Raw genomic sequence first — 26,841 nt, forward strand, 5'->3', positions numbered from 1 at the left:
CTGTGGATGCCATGTTCCATGGTAGAGCTCTGTTCCACCACATGCTCCCACCATGATAGTCTACCTTACCACAGCTCCAAAAGCAATAAAAACAAATTGTAACCTTGGGCCTAAGTCTCTAAAATCATCATCCAAAATCCAAAATACCTTTCATCCTTTTGTTTATCCCAGGTATTTTGTCATAGTAACAGAAAGCTAAGGTAGCATATCTCTCTACAGATATGAAAATTACCTTACAGTATAGAAATTGCCAGTGCCCAGCCAGTGACAGAGAACTTCAAGCCTGGAGAAGCGGCTCAGGCCTCCAAACCAGGCACCAACTCTCCACTTATATCCACTTCTCCTGGGACTTCATACTTCAGATCTCACTGCCTCCTCCCACTTTTTTCCAAATAAAGGACTACCCTTCCCTTTTCAGGCTTCCAATTCCCATATCACCTCTCTCCTCTCCAGGTCTAAAGCAGCCTCCCAGTTCCTCTCTCAGATGCTGGGTTCCAGCCCTCTCTTCCTCTTGTTCAAGTGAGCTTTGTGAAATAACTAGAACCAGGGCCAGGTGAAGCTCTGCCTGGTGTGATACTGGGGGCATGGCAGTCCACAACTCCATAACACAAAGGCAAAAACCAAGAAATGGAGGATTTCAGGTTCTATACCTGCCTGCTTTGGTACCATACCCCAGGCATGAGTAACTGGTGAGCTCTTGAGATGTGTCAAAAGCCAAATGCAGATGCACACTGTAATCCCAGCACTCGGGGAAACAGAGGCAGGAGGATGAGGAATTCAAGGCCCCATTTGGAGTACACAGAAAAAGAACAGGTCCTGAGTGCAAGTGAAGGATAATATTTTTTATTTCATTCACCCTAAACTGAAATTTAGAAACTCACCATTTGATTCCGTTATTGGAAAGAGCAAGAATCATGGGACCTCTAAGGCAGATAAATCACTTTCTTTGATTTAAATGTTCAGCAATCTATACACGGCTCTGGTAGTTCCCATGGAAATTCAGTGTCTTAGACGTGCTGTTAAGTGCAAAACACACACCAAGGGCTAAGGCTGGTGGAGCTCAGTGGAAGGGTGCTTGCCCAGCACACCAGAGGTTGTACATTCATCCCCAGTACTGACCACCCATGCACACCAGAGCTGGAAGATGGAGTAGTGAAAGTGTGTAGGCTATCTCATTATTATTTGTCCTATTAATACATGTGGAATAGTATTTAAAATACATTCTATTAAATAAAAAACATTATTAAAATGAATCCTGCATGTTGTTTTACATTTTAAATTTTATGCAGAAAATTAGAGGAAACACCACCTCTGGGTTGGTCTGTGAGGTTGTTCCCAGAGAGGTTCCACTGAGAACAGAATGTGGGTGAGACCATGCCGTAGGGTTGAGTCTGAACTAAAAACAAAGGGAAAAGGGGTTGGGGAGAGACAGCTGGGTGGTTAAGAGCACCAGCTGCTCTTGCAGAGTCCCTGGGGTCGGTTCCCAGCACCCACATGGAGGCTCACAACCATCCATAACTGCAATTCAAGGGAATCTGACAACCTCTTCTGGCTTCCACAGGCATTGCATGCATGTTGTACACTTTGCAGCAAAACACCCACACACATAAAATAAAAATAAAATGTTTTTAAAAAGGAAAAAAAAAAAAAAAGAGCAAGCAAGCTGAGCGCCAGTCTCTCTCCTTCCTGGCTGCAGACACAATGTAACCAATCACCTCTGTCCTGTCACCATGCCATCAGGGCACTCATGGACTGGACCCTTACACTGTGAGCCAGGGCACATTCTTCCTTAGGTTGCTTTTGTCAGGTATCTGGGCACAGCAAAGAAAAAAGTAAACAGCTAGCAGGCTGATCAGTGGGTAACCTTGCTCACTGCAGTCAAGTTAGCTAAGCGCAAGGCAGTGGTGCTCTGGTAAACAGTGCAGGATGCATGCCTGCTGCTAGGGCGGCAGGGCAACAGCTCTGCACCCTCACTCACTGGCAGACTTGGGCCTGGCTGTCTGCCCTCCCTTTTTGTTCCACTCTAAGACTGGATCTGACTTCTCCTTGGGCCCAAGGAAGGCGAAGACCATGGTCCACAGGACTATGAGAGGGCCGGGTCAGTGATGGAGTCTTCTGTCTAGGTTTCGTGGAAGCGCGAGGGGGGGGGGCAAAGCGGGGAGGCTTGTCTCTACAATCCCTGGGAACCCCTCAAGCGCTCACTTCTCCCAAGTGAACTCCTGAGAGTTCCCCTACTTTATGGGAGTAGACCTAAGCCCCCGGCGGGGAGAGCTGGGGGGAGGGGGGGAGGGGGACTGCCGAGGTTCCCAAGGGTTGACTAGCCAGCCGCCCCCTCTTTCTCCTCCCCGCCCCATCCCCTCCCCCGCAAGTTTTCCAGGGCCACCGCACAGCTGTCCCAACTACACCAGCTCGGTGTGCTCTGAATTGCAAAAAAGCTAGCTCCAAACAAAGAGCGGGGCCCCACCCCCGCTTGCCTGGGGCCTCTGGGCGCGTCGCGTCCCGCCGGCCGGGCAGCAAAAGACCGACGCTACGCCTGGCAGCTGGGGCGGCCCTGGAGGCTGTGAGCGCCAGGCAGACGCAGTGGCTCCAGGCTGCGGACTTTTGCATCAGAGCCCAGGGTAAGTGCAGGTGGCGGTGGGAGACGTGCCCTTGTGGGCCTGGGACCTAGCGTCCCCAGCACCACTGCCAGTCCAGAGCAGGACTCCGGCGGGCCTCGGTGGGCAGGGAAGTTGGCCTTGAATGAGAGTGGGGCAGGATCCTGCGGGACACCGGTGGTGGATGCCCGCACCGTACACAGCAAACGGGTCGGTTTGTTAGATGCCCTCCTTGCCTCTCTGCTCTTGATTGGTGTTAACCGCAGTGCTGGGCCTCTGAGAGCCTGGGCCATCCAGCGTGCCCTGTGCATGCCTGTCCCCCCTGAAAGTGCCCTCTCTTTGTCCACCCGAATGCCAGGGGCTGCCTCTTGTGTGTTAGCAAAGGCGATATGCCAAGTCCTTGGCTGCTGGTCCAGATGCAAAAGCAGTCCACTAACACCCGAAGGGATCGTTTCCAGGCCATCCGACCGCCCCACCCAGGACTGTCCACCCGGCCCCTAGGCCTTGCTGCTTATAATGGAAACCGGGCTCAGCAGGCCACATCACCTGTGTGCACTTGCTGGGGCCTTGCACGTGCAGCTGGCTGGCTCTAGTGGGAAGGAGAGTTGAGAAGGTGTCTGGTTTTCCCTTGTATTGTGCAGTGCTCACATGTGTAAACTAGCTGGGAAGTAGGAAGTGGGAGGAGGGCTGGTTGGCTTGGACAGAAGTACATCTTAACTTGGTCTAGATTGCAGAGTCCACAGGCACCAGTGTCCAGGGACCCCCAGCAGGGAGATGGGAGGGGTGTGGGAAGAAGAGGCAACTTTGAGAAAATTCCTAAGTGCACTCCAGAGTGTAGGGTGGAGGTGGAGGGGTGTGGGAGAGAATAAGGCTGGTACTGAGCCAGACTAGATGGTCTGTGCTTCATTTATGAATTATAATGAAAAGCAGCTGATGGGGTCTGGCAACCTGGGTATAGATCCGAAGGAATGTAGCGGTTCTATCTGTATCACAGCACTATTCTCTGGACAGGTCACTGGAGCTCAGTGGCTTCATAAGCACAGTGGGACCAACAACCACAGTCCTGCATTGACTCTAAGGGAGCTGAAAGGACAAAGTGGGGAATGCCAGGGGAGGGGCTTTGGGAACAGGAAGGCTCCTAGGGCAAGGGGACTGCTGGGCACAGGTGCCAGGTGGTGGCTTGGGAGCACCCTAGTGGCCTGGAGCTGCTTGGTCAGTGGTGGTAGAAGAGCCATTCGCATGCTGTTTCCTGTGACACTCCAGCACCGGAGTATCTGCCCCTTGCCTGTGTTGAGATTCTTAGTGAAGAAACTATGCATGCAGTTTCTGTGCATTTGAGGCACAAAAGGGAAACTAGCTTTGATGCTCTTCAAACACCCTGAGCACCCTGACTCTGCAGAGAGCCTGCCTCCAGAACTCAGGAGAATGAACCTGTCATCTTACCTTTATCTGTAGATACCCCCAAATGAAACAGTACAGAGCCCTCTCTACAGGTTGCACCCCAGAAAGTAGGAAGTGACAAAGCTTGCTCAACCAAGGTCACAGGTCTGGGGTATAATCTGCAGAGTTCTGCCTTTGAGGGTACAGAGACTCCAGACCCAGAGCCAGCCCTAGGGCAGGTGGGGGTTTCAATACTGAAGCAGAGTGTACCCAACACCAAGTCCCTCTTTGGTAATGCTGTGGGATATTTGTCAACTAACTTTTAACACACATAAAATATGTGTTCCTCTATCTTAAAGAACTTAAAGACAGAGCACCTGGTGGTTTAATTTTACTATCCAGCATTCTCTTTTCTACATTTTATCATTTATATTTTAAAATATCAGTTTGGGGACTAGAGAGATGGCTCAGCAGTTAAGAGCACTGGTTGCTCTTGTGGAGGACCCAGGTCCAGTTCCCAGCACCCACATGGCAGCTAACAACCATCTGTAACTCCAGTTCCATGGGATCAACATCCTCTTCTGATCTCTTCAGGCATTGCCTGTATGTGGTACACTTATGTACATGCAGGTAAAACACTCATAAAATATTTTTTCAATATTTTTTATTGAATTGTTGTGCATTTTATACATCTTAATTGTATTTAGACCTCCTCCCATCTGTATCCCCCATAGCCTGCCCACCAGATTTATACATTCTGTCATATATTTTAAGGCCTATCTAGTCAAGTTTGTGTCTCCAGATGTCTGTGGTGTGAGTTCATTCACTGGAGCTTGTTCAGCCTATCTAGCATCACTCCCTTAAAGAAGATCAACTCTTCCTCACTGAACAGTGATCAGCTAGCTACCAATAATTCTTTGGCTAAGGTTGGGGTTTCCTACCATTTTCCCAGTTCTATGCTGGGCTTTTGTCTGATTGAGTTTGCATGGGTCTTATGCATGCTGTTACCAATACTGTCAGTTCATATGAACAAGTTCCCAGAAGACTGGAAGACTCTGTTTCCTTATGGTCATGCACCACCCCGGCTCTTATGGTCTTTCTGCCCCCTGTTCCACAATGGTCCCTTGAGCCCTGGGTGGATAAAGTTTAATATAGGAGTTCTATCCAGGGACATGCACTCTGCAGTCTCTTATTCTCGGTTTATTGCCCTCTGTTGTATGATGAAGCTTTGCTGGTGAGAGCTGAGAGATGCATTAATATTCTCTCTACCCCCCTTCCACAATGTTCCATGAGCCTTAGATGTAAAGGTTCCGTTTTAGCTGTGTCACTTAGGGCTGAGCATCTCACAGACACTTATTCTTTGTGTGTGACCAGTTGTGGAACTCTGTAATAATCTCCATCTGTTGCAAAAAGAAGCTTTGATGAATGGTGAATGATATACCTGTCTGTAAATATAAGGATCCATATTTAGCATACAGTAAGAAATTATGTTTGTCTAGGGACGTGACAGATGTAGGGTTTTCTTTAGGATCTATGACTTCTCTGGCCACGTGTATTTGGCTGTGTTTACAATACCACACATGAGTTCCCTCCCACTGAGCAGGCTTTAAGCCCAATTAAATAACTGTTGATTACCCCCAAGATAAAAGTGCCACTACTGCACCTGTCCATCACTGTTGTGGTTATTAGGCTTTAAAGCTGGGATTGGACCACTGATTGATTTTTTTTCCCTCAGCAGCTTGCATAGTATCCTCTAAAAAGCTTTTCCATTCTTCCTTGCTCTCTCTTGACTTACCGTGCTGTTATTATTTGCTAATACTTGGCAACATTCTACAGAAAGATCAATTTTAAATTGCTAGGAGGGCTTCTACTATTTGTCTCTGTGGAAATGACTTTTCCGGAAATGCCTTCTGTAACAAATGGGAATCTTGCCTAACCTGGTAACCAGAGTTAGTCTTATGTTTTGAAGTCATTTAACCCTATCTCAGCTTGTATACAATGTAAAAATCTTACTAGACCTTGGGCTTCTTTTGTAAACTAAACATACAGCTTTAAGATTATTCCTTGCCCCTGACCCAGAATACTGTGCGTGTGTGTGTGTGTGTGTGTGTGTGTGTGTGTGTTGAAATTGTCAAGCGCTGAAAGCAGAATATTGTTGGAAGCAATGAACTATCCCATTTATGTTGCAAACAACATGTAGGATTAGATTAATAACATTTGTTTGTGGTTGTCTGTACCGTTCTGGGTCAGTAGAGGTCAGAAAGGGAAAATCCTCTAATAAGACAAGTTCCTCTTTCTTTTCCCATTTCATGCTGGAGGTACTGTTTCAAAAACTACAGAGCAAGTCCTTTGTTCAAGAGCATAGATCCAAGAGAAATCTAAAGGAACAAGTTCTCAGAACAGACTGGACTCACTCCTGGTTTGAACCAACACTAAGGGGTCAAGGGGTCAGGCTGTCTTGTTCAGGCATTGACATAACGTGGCATCTCTCCACCACACATTTTTACATCTTTATATTGTGCCATGCCAACTTAAAAAGCAAATAGGGAAGAATTTAAGTTGCATTTGGAATCACCCAAATTCCACAGTCACAGGTCATAGATATGTTTTGTTCTTACCAGAAGAACAGCAGTGATGCGTGGATCAAACTCAGCTGTTTTTATTTAGCTCATGTCCTGCTATACACACACTCTTCCTTCTGCCCCTGGGGAGGAAGGAAGAGCTGGAGGAAGCCATCAGGCACTGTCCCTTCTTGCTTTCTGTGTTGTCCTCATTTTGCAAGTAGCTTGCTCCTGCAGGAGACACTACATAAGAAAGACAGGGTATGCGCTTCTCAGAGTGTTGACCTTCCTTTGTGTGTCTGAAGCAAGTTGTGACCCCAACATGGACTCTCAGGACTGTCATGACCTAGTTACTTTGTCATATGTGGAATACCTTACCTCACTGGACTCCTAGAATCCTGGACTTAAAGGCAGCTGTATGCATAGGGAACAGCAAGAAAGAATGGAGATCTGCATGTGTGAATTGTCCCATGCTCACATTCATGTCCCACTGGATCATTGCGACACTTACAAGAAATGTGTTCAAAGATGAAATTGTTAAGGATTTCAAGGTGTCAACAGCAGAGCAGTACAGCCCAGTACAGGGCCCTTATGAACCAAAACCCTGTAAGCCTACACAAGTTGAATAGTCTTGTGCGACACTATTCTTAAGGACACAGAACAAATGTCTGCTCTCCCCAGATAGGGAACCAATGACAGAACAAATTAAGGATACTTCCAAAACTCATCTTGGCAAACCAATAGGTGCAGGGCTACTTACAGGAGCAGAAATGACTCAAAGACAGCAGCATCACCAAAGCCCACCGCAGCATGCATGACAGCTCATAAAAACAGCAAATCTGGAGTGCACTGCATAACGTGCAGGCATCTCAACAGGTTGGAGAATGTCCTTTCCAGGTGGCTCAGGTAGGTGGTTTGTGCTTCTTTCGGGCAGCTTGGCTGGTCTGAGAGACTCTCTCAGCAGTCCTTAAGGCTTGTATATGCTTCGGAAGGGAGGAGCCTAGTGAATGAGAGGTTTCAGGGACATCCTGAAGCTGTAAAGTTATTTCCTGAGCTTCCCTGCGGGATAGAATGTTTCACCTCCCTTCAAAGAGTCTTGTTCTTTACTTCTCTGTAGACATTCATTTGTTTACTGAGCTTCCCTCCAAATGGAAGGTTTTATCTGGGAGGGAATTACAACACATCAAACACCATAAAACTGCTGGGCTTCCTTTTTGGTCACATTTTATATGGTATCTCAATTAGGGCAGAACAAATCATTTTAGCATAAGGGCCATTCAAGTGCCCTTTGGAAAGTGCTGGAAGCTTCCTTTTCTTTATCCCACTGTCTAATTTTCTGATTACAACATTTATGTGTGTGTGAGTGTGTGTGTGTGTGTGTGTGTGTGTATGTGTGTGTTTATTTTCTTAGGCATGTGTGCACACATGTGTGTGCAGGTGCATATGTGCATGTGTGCACATGCATGTGGAGGCCAGAGGTCAGCCTCAGGCATCTGCCTCAGTTGCTTTTCCACTTCACCTTTTGAGACAGAGTTTCTCATTCACCTGGAACTCACAGATTTGCCTAGGCTCACTGGCCTGTGAGCCCCAGAGATCTGCCTGCCTCTGCTTCCCCAGTGCTGGGTTTATAAGCATGCACCACCACAGGGGAGTCAAACTCAGGTCCTAATACTTGCATGGCAAGCACTTTACTGGTTGAGCCATCTCCCCAGCACCAACATTTACATTGTCAAAGGCAATCTCAGTCATTTATTGACAGGTCCTAGTATGTTTGAAAAAATCAGAAGAACCAACCCTGGTGATGAAGTCCTGTCATCCCAACTACTTAGGAGGTGAAGGCAGGAGGTTTGCAAATTCAAGGCCTGCCCGGGCTACAAAGTGAATTCAAGGCAAGCTTGGGAAATGTAGTAAGGCTCTGTCTCAAAATAAAAATTGAAAAATGGACTGGAAATAAAGCTCAGTGGGAGGGTGCTTGTCTTGAATGTGCAAGACATAGGTTCAGTCACCAATATGTTAAATCATATGGACAGATACATACATACACATATACATAAACAAATACATTAATGGCTCAGAAGAATGCTGGGTATAGTGGTGCATGACTGTAGTATCTGCTACTCAGGAAGTGGAAGCAGGAAGATCACCTGAGCCTGGGAGTTCAAGACCAGACCAGTTGGACAACAGAATGAGACCCCATCTCAAAATCAAACAAACCTCCAGAAGAAAAGAGTAAAGAGAAGGGACAGAGGTGAATGAAGCCTGTCCATTTCGTCTGAGGTTTGAAACTGGCTGAAAAGCAGAAGCTTGTCATTCTTGGGCACTTGCTTATCACCTGAATACCAAAGCTGAGCAGACAGGAGGGAATGAGGTTGTAGTAATCAGAAGAATGTTCTTGTATTGAGGAAAAGATCTGCAGTGGGGAAGGGGCCATGAGAAAGTGCTCCAGTTTGGGGATGTGCAATTGTTTCCCTCTTTATTGCTGTGATAAAAAAACATTGACCAAAACCAACTTGGAGAGGAAAGGGTTTATTTTATCTTACATCTCCCAGGTCACAGTTCATCATTAAGGGAAGTCAGGGCAGGAGCTCAGAGCAGGAACCTGGAGCACAGACCACAGAGGAATGGTGCTTACCAGCTTGCTCCTCTGACCTGTGCTCAGCCTGCTTTCTTATATAACACAGGACCACCTGCCCAGAGGTGACACTGCCCACATCACTCAACAATCAAGAAAATGTCCCATAGACATGGCCACAAGCCAGTCCAATGGAGGCAATTCCTCAGTTGAGGTTCTCTCCATCCAGGTGTGTCAAGTTGACAGCTGAAGCCATCCAGGACAGGTGCTTTGTGCACACATAGAGGTGTAAAACAGTCAAGCCTCCAAGAAGATAGGAACTGTTCTGTGAGGGGTGACACAGCATGAGACTGGAAGTGAGGGCAGGAAGCACTGAGAGAGAAGGAAAACGCAGGTAGGCAACAAATGCTTTCTGACCTTACTGCACAGGTAACTGGGAGCTTAAATGCTACCCAAGTTCTAGAAAGCAAGTACAGTACAGTGAACAGGGAGGGAGGAACCTAGGAGTAAGCCCCCTTCTGCTTTTCTACTATAGAAAGGAGAGTAAGCCTAGAAAAAGCAGTGATGGAGAGAAACAGTGCAAGTTTAGCAAAAGGAAGCTACATCACCTCTCTGTTTTTGTTACTTTTCTCATTGCTGTGACAAAATGCCTGACAGATACAGCTTAAGGGAAGAGAGCTTCATTTTGGCTCACATTTCAGAGAATACAGTCCATCATGGCAAGGATGGAGATGCTGGTCTCCTTTTGTTAGATTTTGGAACACAGAATACAGCAGCAATAGGAGAGAAAGAAAGAGACCACACCTGACCTCAACAAACAAGACTGTTTATTTAGCATAGCAAGGGGCAGCAATCTTCCCATGGGATGAAAGCTACTGCCAGGGGCATAGGGACTGGTCAGAGCCTTATATAGAGGCAGCAGCTACAACGGGATTTGGGGGGTGGGGACAGCTGCTGCAGGGAAGACAAGGCCTGCAAGGGAGATTTATTTTCAACCATTCTTGTGGTTTCACTTGGAACTCGCCCATGTGGCCCATCTGGATACCCAGGCGGGGGAAAGAGGAAGTCCCCGATATAGAAGTGAATGGTCAAGGGACCAGACGTTCCATGGTCGGGGGTCCTATGTTGTACCAATTTCCTTCACCTTCCAAGGCATACAGGAAGTGGAGAGCTCAGGGGTGGGCTGGACTATAACCATCAAAGGTCCACACCCAGTGACCCACTTCAACCAGCTATATCTCCCACCCCAAAGGTTCTACAACCTCCCAGCAGTGCCACCAGCTGGGGACCACATTTCAAACACATAAACCCATGGGGGACATTATCCACATCCAACCATGACGCCATGTGATCCCTTTAAGTTGTTTTACATTCCTCCTGCATTCTCGTTTATCATCTAAAACCTGCTAATTTTCTGAGCTATTTTTATCACTGAATTAGGTAGATGCATGGCTGACTGACGCAAGTGCTACAGAGGTCTGCAAACTGATTTCTTAGGACCTGCACACTAAAAATGACTTTTATATATTTGAAGGATTGAAACAAAAGGAAAACAGAAGGTATATATGTATATATATATCAGAGGTTGTGTGTGGCTCACAGAGCTGAGTACCAACTAGTCCTTTACAAAAAAAGGCTGGCTCACCCCAGTCTATCCAGCTCAGCCTGGGGGGATCGATCTCCAAATGAGGCCAAAACTATGTCTCTAGCTTTGTGTTGCCCCCTGAGATCCCAATTTAATCCACCCAACCAGTGCCTGGAAGTTCTTCAGGATGGTCTAGTGCACACATGATATTGAAGGTCATGTTCCCAAGGAGAGCCAGTATGGGTGCAGTCTGTTGGAGATGCAAAGTCTCAGGCCCCATCCAGACCTGACAACTCATGGACTAGGGGTGAGGGGGCAGGGGGCTGCAATCTGCGTTCTAGGTGATTCTGAGAACAGTCCTCTAAGGCTTAGCAACTTCAGACAGACCTGCTGGTACAGGCAATCCTCACAGATAGGTTGGGCCCAGAGAGTGGGAGGAAACTGACGAGGAGACAAAGCTTGGGGCCTGCCCTGGAGATAACCATAACTGTTAACTCATAGCAAACTGGGACCTGGGGAGGGATGCTAAAGTGAACCTGAACTTGGGAGTGGAATCACAACGTCACCACCTACATTAATAAATTCTTCCCCCAAATGAGCTATTATGATCATTTTAGCTGTGGCCTCTATTTTTTCATGACTACATGTTTATCTTTTAGTATACTAACTTATGGAAGGTACCCATTTAGTCAATGCAGGGATTCAAATACAATGTCTAAACTCTCATGAAATAATTTCCATGCATATAGTACATGCTAGGAAGTGGGGGAGTCAGATTGTAAACTGCTGGGGAGACTGTTCTCCTCTCCCTTTAGGAAGGACAGATTCCCACAGGGTACTTTGCCCTGATTTCCTGCCATCCGATAATGTTGCATTAGAAACATGTCTAAGGAGATTGTTAGGAGTTAAAAGCTAAGGGCCTATGGAGTACCAGCCACCGTGTGGTGTTATTTTTCTATAATTGTCATGGCCCTACAAAATCAGTGTTTGTTTAATCAACTAGTTTGGTGTTTTAGTGTTTTGGTTTTTGAATCAAGATCTTCCCATGTAGCCCATGCTAGCCTTGAACTCGCAGTTCTCTTCCTCGGCCTCTTAGATGCTGGAATTGTGATCTGTCACATAGACTGTGCATCACCATGCTTGGCATTCAAAGCCAATTATTATTCAAAGCCAATATTTTCAATATATTCAAAGCCAATTATTTTTATTATCCCCAATTTATATACGTGACCATTGAGGCCCAGAATGGTTAAAGAACTTCCTTCAGTCCCATCATTGATAAATCATAAAGCTGAGATTCAAACCTAGGGTGGAGGTAAAGGATGTCTGTCTGTTACCAGGCATGACCTGACATTGCAATAACTCTCAACCACTGAACTCATAAGCACACAAAGTTCTTGTTCCCGGCTCTCCCAGTCCTTGCTCAATTTCTGTGTGCCCTAGGCAGAAATTCAACCCGCTGCATATAAGGCTGAATTGCTGATGTGCCTTTCATGAAGGAATTCAAGAGCCAAAGACACATGGAACAGGGGAGTGGAAAAAGACTCTGTCCTGGTTGTCGAGACTGCAGTTACTACTGACAAAGCAGGCTAGGGCCTCAAATTCTTCCTCATTTCAAAATGAGCAGTCAATGCAGTGTATATTCTATCCTACTGTGCCCGTCAACAGCAGTGAGTCCTCCCTTAGAGATCTCCCTCCACCCCGTCTCTGAATCCCTGGGTTCTCAGAGCTTCCAATATTGTTGGTCATGCCTACATCAGAGGCAATGAGAGCTCAGAGACAGGGCAGGTGGGGACAGCACTGCGGGTCTTCAGTCCCTCTAGACCAAGAGCTCTAGACCAAGAGCCAGGGGTAGAGGTTCGACTCCCAGCTTTCCTCAGATTGGATGCACTTGAGGATGGAGAAACAGTCCACTCTCTGCATCTCTCTAGACAACATATAGGAACAGATCAATTAAGGCTTCTTCTCTGCCTGGGACATGCAAGTGGCTTTCTAAGCCTGAGAAACAATGGATAGTAATGATGGGGTAATGATGTACTACTATACATGATCAGGGGGCCAATTAGGGAACAGTTAGGGTATTCTGAAGCCAAGCCCTCACTCTAAAACTCACAGAACTGGAGTTCTTCCTTCTTTTTTGGGGCAGAGTTGGGATAACAGCGTAGGTGTTGTTGGCCAATGGCCATGTGAATTTATTATTTCCTTGCCCAGAAAGGTCAAATATCTTTTTAAAAGACAAGTATCTGTGTGTCTGGTTTATCTTTAAGGAGTAGATTCTAATACTTTCCAAAGGAGTTACTAGGTCCCTAGAAAATATCTTTGCACTGACCTAAGCTGAAACAGCATGGTTTATTTATCAGGAAGCTTAGCAGCTTCCAAGCTTGCTTCAGGGAATCAATCACATCACTTTCTAGACTTAAGACCTAGCACATTTACATCCAAGTCCCAAAGTGAGCACTCAAATTTAAATTTGGATGAACAACTGTTCCCCTTTCTACCTTTGCACACACAGACACTTCAACTTCTAGTTTGTATGGTTTCAGACAGAAAACTGAGCCAGGAGGCGGTAATTCTGAGACCCCTGTTTGCAGCATCTTTCGACCCCCCAGGTTTCAACCTGTGCCTGAGACGTGGCCTTTATCTTGGGGACGCGTATTTCAAACTTTGTCCTCCCTAAAAGGGAAAGAGTATCAGTGGCTCTTAACCTTGTTGTGTGAGGAAGCCATCAACCCCTTTGGTTCTGTGGAATCCTTTGGCACCCCAACAATGAATGGTAACATTTTTCACATGATTGCAGCATCCCACTCACATACCCAACTTATAAATTTATAACTCCTGGGAGGGACTAGTCTTTGAGGCTTACCACTAAGCAATAGTATCTTGTTCCAGACATAAGACAGGCACTGTTTAGAAAGCAAATGAGACATTGCACAAATCCCCCTATCTGGAAAGGGAGACGTTTCCATGTCCTTGGGGCACTTTTCCCCAATTCCCACCACCTAGAAGGGAATATGTGCCTGTCTAATTCCCAGCCAGCAGGCTATGGGTAGATTTAAGTAGGAAATAATGTACGCATAATGAAAGCTCTTCTTCTGTCTCATAGTATACAGAGAATGTACAAACTGCCAGGGTCCCTTCTTGCTGCTGCTACCATCACAGGGAGCAGGTGAACACACATCCTGCACTTACATGATTTAGACTCGGGCTGCTTGGCTACTATGCACTAGACTGGTGACAGGCAGAGGAGGGCGCTGGCTCAGGTTGCATGGGGTAGGTTAGATGACCTGTTGAAGGTCCACATTCAGCAATGACATCACTCATTTTCCCTCCGTGTAGGTGTCTACCCACTCCTCATGACTAAGCATCAAGGAACCAGGCTCTTGTTGAGGCCCATCCTTCCAGGGTATTCCTCCTGACAGCAGGATGGGGCAGGGCAGAGGGGTAGAGGAGCCTGCCTCCTTCCTTTACTCAGTACATAAAACTATAGATTAAGTGGGGCTTCGCTGATGGAGGGGGAATGTTAAGTATTCTTCCAATTTAAGGCCCTCTGACCACTGTCTCCTTTCCCCTTACTCCAAATTGGAACTAAAACAAAACCCCAGCTCTTAGGCTCTGAGGTATGGTGACATCAGCCTCTTAATTCTTTAATGAATATTATCATTGCACACTTGTCCAAGGTTAAAATGACCCAGGGACAGTAGGGACGGTCATTGACATACAAGATGCCTTTAGAATTAAAGAAGACTCGGGTCATCTGAGAAGCCCTTCGTGTTATGGACAGTCCAGCTTTCCAGCAGTCACCCAGTGTTTCCAGAACTGAGCTTGGACAGGGAATCCACCTACTTTGATGTGTGGTGGGCCTAGGTGCGAGCTTGTGAGTTTCTCAGTTGAGGCTGGAACTGAAAGATAGGAAAGAGGATGCTGCAGGGAGAGCAAAGAACACGCGGGGAGAAGGTAGCAGGGCTAGCCTGGCATGGCCTGGGCTAGCCTGGCATGGCCTGGGAAGGATTGTCTCATGAAGCCCTGTCTGCACTAAGCCCTACACACAGGAGCACCCATGGTACACAACACAAGTGTGGGGCACGGAAACCATGTGTGAGGTGTGCCTCTCTCCTCACTGTCTTTGGCTCCACTTTGTTAGGGAACTGAGGGAGAACATGAGAGGGCTGAGGAATATTTATGTAACTCTTGAAGAGTTCAAGGGCTTTCATGAGACTCCTCAGCACATTCACCAATTGGTTCATCCACTCCATGGACACCGATTGCCACCCACACATCTAGTGCCCCGTAAAGCACTCAGAATCCAGAAGTGAGCTCCAGTTTTAGCTGTGACTGCAGTTAAGGGGTACAACTTGAACCTCACTAATGGAAGGCTTGATGACCCCAGATGTCAGAGCAAGTCACACCCACTGAGATGTAGCAATTACTCAGAGTCACACCCAAGGCAAGGTGTGTGACAGATGAATGCCAGCCATGGCTGCTGCCTGGCACATCCATCAGAGATGCAGAAATGGTCCAAGATGACCATGCAGACAAAGGACTTGCAAAAGTACTGAACAGCTTTGCCTGACTCAGTAAAGAAAGTCATCCCTGCTGCTCCACACAGAAAGAACTGCATCTCAGCCTCACAGAGCAAGTTAGACACAGAAGTGGAACCAAGACCCAGATTTCCTTAAGCTTAGCCCTCAAATCACAGGCGTAGAGGGAAGCAACACAAGTACAGGGGTCACCACCTGGATTTGATGACCGCATGCCAGCTGTGATGGACAAGGCCATGTGGGTGCCACCTGCTGGAGCCCTGCCCTTAGGATGCCTGGGTTTCCCTACTGCCAGCTTAAGAGTCATCTTTCCCAGTTCTTTTCCAATCATTTTCCTGCCCATACCAATCTACTTTGTCAAATTAAGGTCTTGGTTGTTTGCGAATGAATTCTTGATGATCACCTGGGGGCAGAGTCTTTCTTGTGACCAGGTGGGTACAGGCACTAGCAAGCAAGGTGGGCTTAGGTAGAGAGGACCTGAACTGGATTCCCAGCTGTCAGACACGAGGACTTCAGATGGTCAGGGACTTGACCTGGCTGCTATCATTTGAACCTAGAGTATTCCCCAAAGGCCCATGTGTTAAAGTCTCGGCCCCAGGGTGGTAATATTAGAAGGTAGTGGGATGATGTCTAGTGTGAGAAAATTAGATTGGGGGCTGGAGAGGTGGTTCAGCGGTTAAGAGCACTGGTTGCTCCTGCAGACAGCCCAGGCTCAATTCCCAGCACCCACATGGCAGCTAACAATCATCCATAACTCCAGTACCGGGGAATCCTATGCCCTCTTCTGACATCCGTGGACATTGCATGACAGGGTTGCATTTACACACATGCAAGCAATATACTCATATACATAAAATAAATAAATAAATAAAATATTTTTGAAAGAAAGTTAGGTCGTTGAGGTGTGCCTTCAAAAGAGACACTGGGATCCTGTTCCCCTCCCTTTGCTTGCAGGCCACTGTGAGGTGAATAGAGACACATGTTCCCCCGTGATAGTCTGCACCACCACATGCCCAAAGTGACAGAACCCAGCAACTGTGCAAAAATTAACCTTTCCTCCTTTAAGTTGATTTCTCTCTGGTATTTTGTCACAGCAACTGAAAGCTCACATACCACCTGCTTTCCACCATCCTTCATTTAGGAAGGTCTTATAGAGCAGGGTTCAATCATGCCTTCAACAGTTCAGCACACACAGTTCTTGCAAATTCCCCAACTTATACAATCGCCCAAACCACTCTAAAGGGCATAGAACTGGCCTAACTTCATCTCCAATTTATAGAGCAGGAAGCTAAGGCCCTGAAGGTCACTTGACTTGCCAAGGACCACAGTACTGCAGACAAGAGCTGGTGTTCACTCCCAAATGACTAGTGCTGTCATTGTGTTTGTTCACTGACTCTTGTCATATGTACCAGGAAGTTTTCATTTCAGAGGTCAGACTGCAATTTTAGCAAGGGGCGGGGGAGGAGGAAGAAAAAGGAAGAGGAAGTGGAGGGAGGAAGGAAGGGTGGGAGAGAGGAAGGAAAGAAGGAAAGGGAAGGAGGGAGGGAGGGAGGAAGGAAAGAGGGGGAGGGAGGGAGACAGGGAGAGGGAGGGAAGGAAGGAAGGAAGGAAGGAAGGAAGGAAGGAAGGAAGGAAGGAAGGAAAGGAGGGAAAAGAAAGAGCTTAGGAGGACTGGGAGGGAGAGGAGAGGGGTGGTAATAGTAGTAGTGAGGACTGTTGAGCAGAAGGTGACAGCAGCCAGAACCTGAGATGAGATGAGATATGTGTGTGTGTGTGTGTGTGTGTGTGTGTGTGTGTGTGATATTCATGTGGAGCCTAAGGGGAGCATGTGGCTAAACACAGGGCAGAGTGAGGCTGCTGTGTCTAATGTATGTTAGTGTCGCAAACAAAACAAAAAATAGTCCTATACTTAGGAAAACATCACTCAGGACATAAAGATGAATTCTGAGCACCAGGATCTTAATTCAAGTTCCACCTACAGTACCATCCACATGACTCTATAGTTAGTGATCAACCCTTAGTTTGGTCCAAAACAGTGGTCCACATTCATCCACATGCTTGCAATACATAACACTAATGCACTGATGAAGTAGGTGTCTCGCCAGACATTAAGCACGCGCCTCTCTGTGTTCCTCACAGCCATAGGGTTTCTGGCCTCAAACTCAAGCAGCCAGGGAGAAATGATGTGGTTCCCTCCAGAAGGTTTCATGAACAGCTGGTACCTTTGTAGTATAGGGCCATCGTGGCTTTCTTTTTTTTTTTAATATTTATATTTTTATTTTATGTGCATGAGTGTATTGCCTAAATGTATGTGAGTGCACTGGTGTCGTGCAATGCCACGAGGTCAGAAGAGGGCTTCAGATTCCCCTGGAACTGGAGTTAAGGACAGTTCATAGTCGCCTTATGGGTGCTAGGAATTGAACCTGGGTCCTCTGCAAGAGCAGTCAGTGCTCTTAACCGCTGAGCCATCTCTCCAGCCCCCATCATGGCTTTCTTAACTCAGGGCCTTGCCAGCGCCTATAGGCCCAACTGCAGTCTGTGCTCAGAGCAGGCAGCCTTGTTCTTACCTGTCACATGAGACTACCAAGTTAAAGGAATCTGCAAGAAACCAAATTAGAGCTGCAGAGGACAGGTCAGGACACATAGCCCCGGCTGGGCTCATGCTCAGTAATCCCACCATGGAACTGAACATCAAATTAGCCAGTATATACAAAGGCCCTTAGCTTGGCATATTTGCATCTAGCAAGGGGAAACGGAAGCTAAAGCCTGTGAGGAATGAGGGCTTTCCATAGGCCAGAAAGCCAATTTGACCTCTGGATCCCTTTGTCACCCAGGGCTTGACTTCAGTTCTCAAACAAACACACAGGGCTTGGAAGATGGCTCAGTAGATAAAGTGCTTGACATGCAAGCCTGATGATGAGAGTTTGGATCCCCTATGTAAAAAGAGGCATGTAAAGTGGCACATGTGCCTATAACCCCACTGTGTCTCTACCAAGAGATGGGAGGCAGAGACAGGGAATCACCCTGCCAGAAGCCAGAAGGCTAGCCTGACATCTGCAGCTGTGAACAAGAGACATCTGTCTCAAGTAAGATGGAAGACAAGTTCTGAGACCTGACTTTGTCCTGTGACCTACACACACACACACACACACACACACACACACACAAGGCAGAGCTGGGGATCCTTGTGACTCCTCCCAACTGCCCATCAGCTCTCAATTCTGCTACCACCGGCAGCCCTGTGTGGTCCATGTACCCCTGAACTCTGGGTCTGACTAGAACCTTGCCTGGATCACCAGGACAGCAGGCCCATCCAGGCTCCATCTACATCCCCTCCTCTTCTGGGCTTTTTGAGACTCGTTTGCTGCGGGTTGGGGGAAGGGCTTGCAGCAGAGAGACAGTAGTCCCCGAGTTTCATAGCTAGTGACATTATACATCCAGCCCTCAAGTAAGGCCCGAAACATCACATCACCACCCAGGCATCTGCGCTTGCTTTTCTGAGATGTCCTGTGCCACAAGAGTGACCTCAAAAGCCCCTGGATCCCCATTCTATTCCTCCATGGGCACTATGACCTGGGGAAGGTGCCTGAGGCTGCTGCTCCCCAGGTATCTGGGGAAAGCTTTAACATCTCACTGGGCACTGTGTCCTAAATGTCAGTTTCATAAGAAGACATACCCAAACTGTGTCATTCCCACCACCCCCATGTGATGCCTGACCCTGACCTAGGTATGCTGTCAGGACTCTGAGCCATCCCCAGACCTGGAGCAAGGTGTCATGTGTCATGCCTTGGCTGTCCCAGGCCTCAAAAGCCCTGTCTTCCAAGAAACACCACTGTCCTAGGGAAATCAGGATTGTCGGTGCAAAAGCGTAACTCTCACCTCAAAGGGAATAAGCAATAGTTTATTCTGGAGCCAAATATGAGTGACCATGGCCCAAGAACACAGATTCAGGTTACCCCAAATTCCATGTTCCGGCATGGTAACAGTTACATTTTTATAGTAGCAGAACAAAGAAAAGTCATAAATCAAGGCACTTTTGAAATACATTGGTGGATACATTCAGTAGGCAGGTCATAGCAAAGGCAGGGCTTCTTCTATAGCTCTCAGATGCTATCTGATGACAGTCTTAGCTTTTTGATGGGTAAGACCTGGTGGTCTACTAGGATAATATCTTCTAAAAGGTTTTTATCTGTTAGTCACAGGATGTTAGATCAGAAACAGAGATGGGCAGGGAGTGGCTATTTAGGGGGCTAAAGATGAATGGTAATTTAGGCTGTGGACCTGCAACATTCCAGACTCTCCACGGTTATTGAAATTCTAATCAGTTGATCAGCCTTACAAGAGAAAGTCCAGTTTGAAGACTGAAGTTTTTTTTCTGGGGACTTTTATTCACAGGGTCATTGGTCACCTTGGCTGAGTCTTGGCCCAGCCCTAAAGAGCCAGGACCCTGGGGGTGGGTCAGCCACTTGTGTGTTGGTGAGCCCCCAGGTGAGCCCCACACAGGCTAGAGAACTGCAAAGAGGACTGGTGGGCTCAGCAACCAGGGAGGGGAGGACACAGCAAGGACAGCCCTGATTCCACTAGGCCACAGTGCCCCCAGCTCAGGCCATGGGCTCTGAGCAGAGTCCCTACCTGGGACAGCCACAGTCAGTCTGTGAGCACCCATCAATAGCAAGACTCTGAAAGTCCCCATCCTTTCCTGTGCCCCTCCCTTCTCTGCTGTGGCCCCACTTTCACAGCCCTCTGGGGACAGCCCCCTTCAGGGGTGGGAACTCCCTGAACTTTCATGCTTCCAGGCAGGCAGGAAATAGGGCTATTCAGCGGTCAGCAGCTTGCTGAAACTGGAGACCTGGAAGACAATCACCTCTCCTCTTACCCATGTGCTTCCTTGTATGATTTAGCATCAAAGGCTGATAGGGGCATAGTGACATATATCTGTGACTCCTGTACTGGGGAGGCAGAGGGAGGAAGATTGTGAGTTCCGGGCCAGCCTAGGCTACATAGCAACCCCCTGTGTGGTAATTAGCTTTAACTTGACACCACCTAGAATCACCTAGGAAGAGAGTCTCAGTGAAGGATTGCCTACATTGGGTTAATCTGTGGGCACCTGTGGGGCATTGCTTAATTAAGTTAATTGATGTGGGAAGAACCAGCCCACTCTGGGCAGTACCATTCCCTAGGCCAGGTGTCCTGAACTGTGTTAGAGTTGAGCACAAGCAAACAAGTAAATAAATATGTGTGTTTGTTTCTCTGCTCTTGACTGTGGTTGTGATATAACTAGCTGTTTGAAGTTCCTGTCTTTACTTCCCCACAGTGATGGGCTATAACCTAGAATTGTAAACTAAAATAAACCGATCTCCCCTAAATTGCTTTTTGTCAGGGTATTTTAGCACAGCAATAGAAATGAAGCTAGGACATCCTGTTTCCAAAAAAAAAATGGTAATCTAGTCCCCGGAATGTCCCACCTCCCATCGTCTAATTCCTGCCTCCTGGGACAGGTCTTCGAAGTGGCTGAGGGTGTCCAACTTCCAACCCTTTGAACAGAAATGAAGGGTACACAGAAACTTCAGCTTGCCTCCTGGGAACCAGAATCTGGGTGACAGTGAGGTAGCAGGGGCTGGCAGGAAGTATCCAAAGCCCTGGAGGGAGCTGAGACTCCATAAAACCAGATCTGCTTTCCCATCTCCTTGCCTCTACCCCCATCATTCTGATTAGAGGATTGGGGAGATCCACAGGGACTCAAGAATTCCCCCACTTTATTTGATGAAGCCCTTAGCGAGGACCTGCCAAGAGCACCCAAACATCACCCTCTTTGCAGTATGTGGATGACCTTCTCATTGCCACCCACACTCTGACAGAGTGCCGGCAAGCCACCCAAGAGCTGCTTGAGGCACTCCAATGATTGGGCTATCTCCTATCTACCAAAAAGGCCCAACTGTGCTCCAGTCAGGTGATTTATCTAGGGTACTGCCTGGAGGGTGGGTGGCAACAGGAATCTGTCTCCGAGCAGGATCCAGCCCATCATGAGCATTCCTGAGCCTGGAGATAAAATGCAGGTGAGAGAATTTCTGGAAACAGCTGGATATTGCAGACTATGGATACCTAGCTTTGCAGAAATTGCTAGGCCATTATACCAGAGCTTTGGAGGAAATGGCCCCCTTAGTTGGGAAACTAGGGAAAAGGAGGCCTTCCTAAAACTTAAGGAAGTGCTGATGTCAGCCCCAGCCCTGTGCCTGCCTGATATTACCAAGCCTTTTCACCTGTTCGTGGATGAATGCCAGGGAGTGGCCAAGGGTGTTCTGACTCAAACCTTGGGGCTCTGGAAAAGGCCAGTGACATATCTGTCCAAACACTTAGGCCCCGGTTGCAGCGGGATAGCCTGCTTGCATCCAAGCCATGGCTGCTATAGCATTGTTGTTAAAGGAGACTGATAAACTGACTATGGGACAAGAGGTAGTTGTCACTAACCCCCCACTCAATTGAAACACTCCTCCGAGGAGCCCCTGAGCATTGGATGTTGAATGCGCATATCACCCACTACCAGGCCCTCCTTCTAGATACACCCAGAATCAAGTTCTCACCCTCTACAGTACTGAACTTGGTGTCCTTATTACCTGACCCTGGAGAACAGCCAGCCCATGACTATGTTCAAGTTACTGACCATCTGCAACATGGGTGTCCCAATCTTCGAGATCAGCCCCTTGAGAAAGCAGATGCTACGGATGTACACGGATGGGAGCAGTTACGTGCATGACAGGGCCAGGTATGCAGGGGCGGCTGTGGTAACTCTCTCGGAAGTGACTTGGGCCCAGTTGCTGCTCCAAGGGACCTCAGCCCAAAGGGCAGAATTAATATCCTTGACTCAAGAACTAAGGTGGGGAAATGGTCAATTGGTCAATATTTATACTGATACCCAGTATGCCTTTGCCACTGCACATGTCCATGGTACCTTATACCAGGAAGGGGGCCTGCTCAACTCTGCTGGGAGGGAGATCAAAAATAAAAAGACATCGCAGCCCTCCTGATGGCCATTTGGCTGTCTGAAAAACTTGCTATTATCCACTACCCCGACACCAAAAAGGGGACTCAGCCGAGGCTCAAGGTAATAGACTTACAGATGCCACAGCAAAGAGAGCAGCAGAAGACCCAGTGGGGCCACTGGGAGTGCTAGGCCCACCTCAGGTCCTCACTTTCCTACCCAAGCCAGACCTGTTGGAACACCCTGAGTATACCAACAAAGAGGGAAAATGGGCTCAGCAGCAGGATCTACCAAGAAGATTGGTAGATTCTTCCGACAGGTGCCCCATTCTACCGGAGGCCCTGGGACTGCCTCTCCTCTCTCAAATCCATCAAAGCACCCACCTGGGATCAATGTAGTTGAAAGAACTATCTCTTGTCCCATCTGGATGAAAAAGTTGAACATATCACCCACCGATGTGCCATCTGCACCTAGGTAAACCCAAAAGGAGGAAGACCTGCCCCTATGGGCATTTGAGAGAGGGTACTTAGTCCCAGTGAAGACGGGGAGTTGAACTTCATTGAGGTCACTCAGGCAAAGTTTGGCTGTCAATACTTGTTGGTCTTCATAGATACTTTTTCAGGATGGGTTAAGGCTTTTCCTACTAGGTCTGAGACAGCTAATGTGGTCACTAAGAAATTACTCCTGGAAATTATTCCTCCATTTGGCCTTCCCTCCTCTCTGGGGTCTGACAATGGCCTGGTCTTCATAGCTAAAGTGTCATAACAAGCGGTGGCCAAAATTCTGAGCATAAATTGAAAACTACATTGTGCCTATAGGCCCCAAAGTTCAGGGCAGGTAGAGAGAACTAATAGGATAATTAAAGAAACTTTAGCTAAATTCCAAGAAGAAACTGGTGAGCAGTGGACTGAGTTGCTTCCTACCATTCTATTTAGGATTAGATGTTCCCCCTACTGAGATAAATTGACACTATTTGAGATAATGTTTGGTCACCAGCCTCCACTAATCCCTGCTAAGGGAAGGTCACTGCTATTGAAATGTCTAATTATTCCTTCCTCAAGTCCCTTCAGACACCCAGTCCCACCTTTCACCACTGTCACCTTCACCAGTCTTAACCAGTGCACAAGTTCCAGCCCAGAGATTTGGTATGGGTCTGTCACCTGCTTAGTAGAACCTTGGAATCTTCCTGGGAAGGACTATATTCCATTGTCCCAACTATACCCACTGACATCAAAGTAGCAGGAACCACAGCTTGGATACATCACTCCCACCTGAAAGCTGACACAACCAGCCACAGAAAAGGTGAAAGATGGACCGTGTCCCAGAATCCATAGCATCCCCTGAATGTGTGATTCACTCGAACAGTGGACTCAGATTAATGTTGATACTGGGAAGCCTGACAGGTATCTCCCATATGTGGCCAATTAGAAATGTTGAGACCTGGGATTGGGAATTGTCCCAAACTGCAGTTGGGAAAGTAATAGGCATTTTTTGAAATGCCACCTCCCAGCCTGAAGATCTATGCAACCTCTTAGATAACAATGAGGTCATGGCTGAATGCTACAACTATCATAGAATACACCCGGGCTGTGGGACTAAAATCCAGGAATAGGGGTATGGTCTTTTCAATTTCAAGCATGCCTGGCTACTGGACTAGTACATTGTCAAAAAGGAAAAAGGATTACCATTGTTCATCCCCAGGCTTCACGACTGAGTCCACCTGCAGTGGGCATCAAGACCCATTCATTCATTTGCAGTGGGAAAAACCTTCCTGAAATTGTGTTCCTGGGAAATGTAACCCCTTTACTTTAAGAGTTCATGGAACAAGTTAAGTGCTCAGCACTGGCTTTCAGGCCAAATCTGGAGACTTAACTTCAAGTCCAGAGGCTATGGAAATGACCATGGTATGTAATTCACTATATACAGAGGAAAATTACCCTCCCCCCATCAAGCCAATCCTATAGGACCAGGAAGGAGTTGGCTACTCTATCCGAAAACCAAACCATTCACCTCTTCTTCCCTTGCCCTTTCCAGAGCTACCCAATCCATAGTAGTAAGCCAGGTTTTAGTCACTGCTACTGAAATCAGTCATTTCTCTCCCTGAGCTGTGCCTACATGGCAAGAAATGGCCCTAACCTCAAATGAAGTCCTCTAGATTGAGACTTTGAGGTTAATACACAATTGGATAAATCATACTGCCCCTAGTCTGGGACAGGATTGTTGGCTTTGTCTAGATCCCAAATCCCCCCTTCTATGTGGGGACAGTGACCAATGTCTCTATTTTCCCCACTACCACCCCACTAGAAGGCACAGACTACAGATCACAAGAAACTAGTTCACCCTAGGAGGCCCACAAAGAAAAGGAACGTGTTTGGCCTCCTCAACCTATGTCCTCCCTAGTTCCCTTTATAGTCAGTCCTGTAGTTCTCTAACCCATACCATTAAGTCTACAACTGTCAGAGTATACTTCCAGGCCCCACCAGGAATATGGATGGTGGGCCTGTACTCTTGGTCTCACCAGATATGTAACAGCTGAACACCTGGAACTGGAACCACACAGAGGAAGTTTTTGTATCCTGGTCTACATCCTCGCCCAGATATACATATATAATGGCCTCAATTAAAGAACCAGTATTTAACCAATAGTGCACCTACTCGAACAAAGAGAAGCTCTGGCTGTCCTCATTCGTCTCCTAGTGGGAACGGGTATGTAGGCTCTGCTACTTTAGAAGCATCGGCAGTAGCCCTGGGAGATCAAAGTTTCCAAACCCTGAGTGCCAGAATAGTTCAGGACATTGACTATCTCAGAAATTCTATAGGACGACTTGAAAAACAAGTAGATTCCCTAGTGGAGATGGTCTTTCAAAACAGTAATGGGTTAGACATCTTATTCCTAAAAGAAGGAGGTCTTTGCATGGCTCTGGGCTAAAAGTGTTGCTTTTATGCAAATAATTCAAGAATTATAAGAGAAACTTTGGCTCTGGTCAATCAAAACCTAGACCAAAGAATCAAAGAGCGAGCCAAGGCCACTAATTGGTACGAGTCTCTTTTCTCCTGGCCTCCATGGCTTACCACCCTCTTAATTGCAATAGCTCCCCCCTCCTCCTGCTACTTCTCAGTGTCACCATAGGCCCATGCATCCTGAATTGGCTACTTACATATATAAAATGAAGAATCAATGCAGTCAAGATACTAACCTTATAGACTCAGTATCAGCCCATAGTCCAGCACGAATCAGTGATTTGATCCATATGAGCCAGAGCCAGTGGGGAATGTAACAGTGTAATCAACTCCATTTTGTTCCCTCTTCCATTTTTGCTTCAGGCTAGCTCAGCCCAAGGCTGAACTTAGTTCCAGTAAGTCCTGTCCCTCTCAGGAGTCTAGTTCCAAAAAGCCCCTTGCCCTCACATTGTAAAACTGTCATGGGATGATTAGCCATTGCTTGCACTGGCTTCTGTAAACTTGCTTATTGCTGTGTTTAGGGGTGAGCATAACCCTACCATCCTTGCAGCTGCAAAATACCACAGAAATGAAGCAATTGTGGTTTCTGCCTTTAAAAATCCTCTCCCGCCTATAGCTGTACTGCAGTCTCAGATTTCCGACTTGGAGACTGTAGTCGGCTGCAACTTAATAAAATTTGGCTGATTGAAATAAACTCGAGTTTGGGTGGTCTTTCCCAGTGGTCTCAAACTCCATAGCATGGGCAAGGTGCCAGAAGTTTGACCTCATTGACCCCTAAGAACTGATCTCCCCACATGCATGGGAAATGCACACCCCAAAGAAGCTGATCACCTTTCTGCTCACCACCGATTTCCTGCTGGCAGGTAATCCTGTCCACATCTCTCAGAAAAAGAGGTTGGGAAATGTCAACCTGCTCCAGGTGGCAAAGTCCCCACCTAAAACTGTTAAGATTCTATTCCAAAGACAAAGAACAAATATGCCAGCCCTCCCTTGCTGTGTCCCTCAGAAGTATGGCAGCGTCCTCATTTTGTGATGCAACACAGAGAGGTTAAGGAATTTGCCCAAGGTCCCACAGCTGGGAAATAGGGCTAACTTTCAGGTGCAGGTGTCCGGTTCTAAGCTAGAACTGGCACCCCCAGCACAAGGGCCTACATATGGTGGGGGTTTTATAGGGGCAGGGGGGACAGCCATGTGACTTTAGAGAAGTTATTTACATATGTCAGTAATCCAACATTCAGGAAGCTGAGGCAAGAGGACTATTGTAAGTTCTAGGCTAGCCTGGGCTACATGGTGAGACCCTGCCTCAAAACAACAAAAACGGTCATAACTACAGTGTGTACATTCGTTGCTTCCTTCTGTAGACCCAGTCCTGACACCATGTGCCTCTCACATCTCTAAGACTAACGACTGAAATTCTACTCTTAGACTTTCCTGTTTATTAAATTCTCTCTTTCCTGAAGTACTTTCTATGAATGTAGTTTTGGGTCCTGTGGTGGCACATGCCCTTAATTACAGCACTGGAGAGGAGAGGCAAGGAGAACTTTGTGAGATCAAGGCCAACCTGGTCTACATAGCAAGTTCCAAGCCAGTTGGGGCTATAGGGAGACCCTGTCTCAAGAAAAAAAAAAAAAAGTACTATTCCTTAACTGGGTCCCTACTTTGGATAGAATG

The 26,841-nt window shown here is 47.2% G+C and overlaps 1 protein-coding gene across 3 annotated transcripts in view; it reads left to right on the forward strand.

Annotated features, from left to right (window-relative positions):
• The first annotated feature begins 2,369 nt into the window (after positions 1 to 2,369).
• Positions 2,370 to 26,841, forward strand: part of Tspan11 (tetraspanin 11) — a 71,954-nt gene continuing 47,482 nt past the window's right edge. For all 3 annotated transcript variants that reach the window (XM_029559825.1, XM_029559824.1, XM_029559823.1), the window contains exon 1: positions 2,370 to 2,618. The gene's annotated coding sequence lies outside the window, so the exon portion shown is untranslated. The remainder of the gene's footprint in view (positions 2,619 to 26,841) is intronic.

Source organism: Nannospalax galili, unplaced genomic scaffold (assembly GCF_000622305.1).
Source record: "Nannospalax galili isolate Female #2095 unplaced genomic scaffold, S.galili_v1.0 scaffold589, whole genome shotgun sequence".
Classification (NCBI taxonomy): Eukaryota; Metazoa; Chordata; class Mammalia; order Rodentia; family Spalacidae; genus Nannospalax; species Nannospalax galili.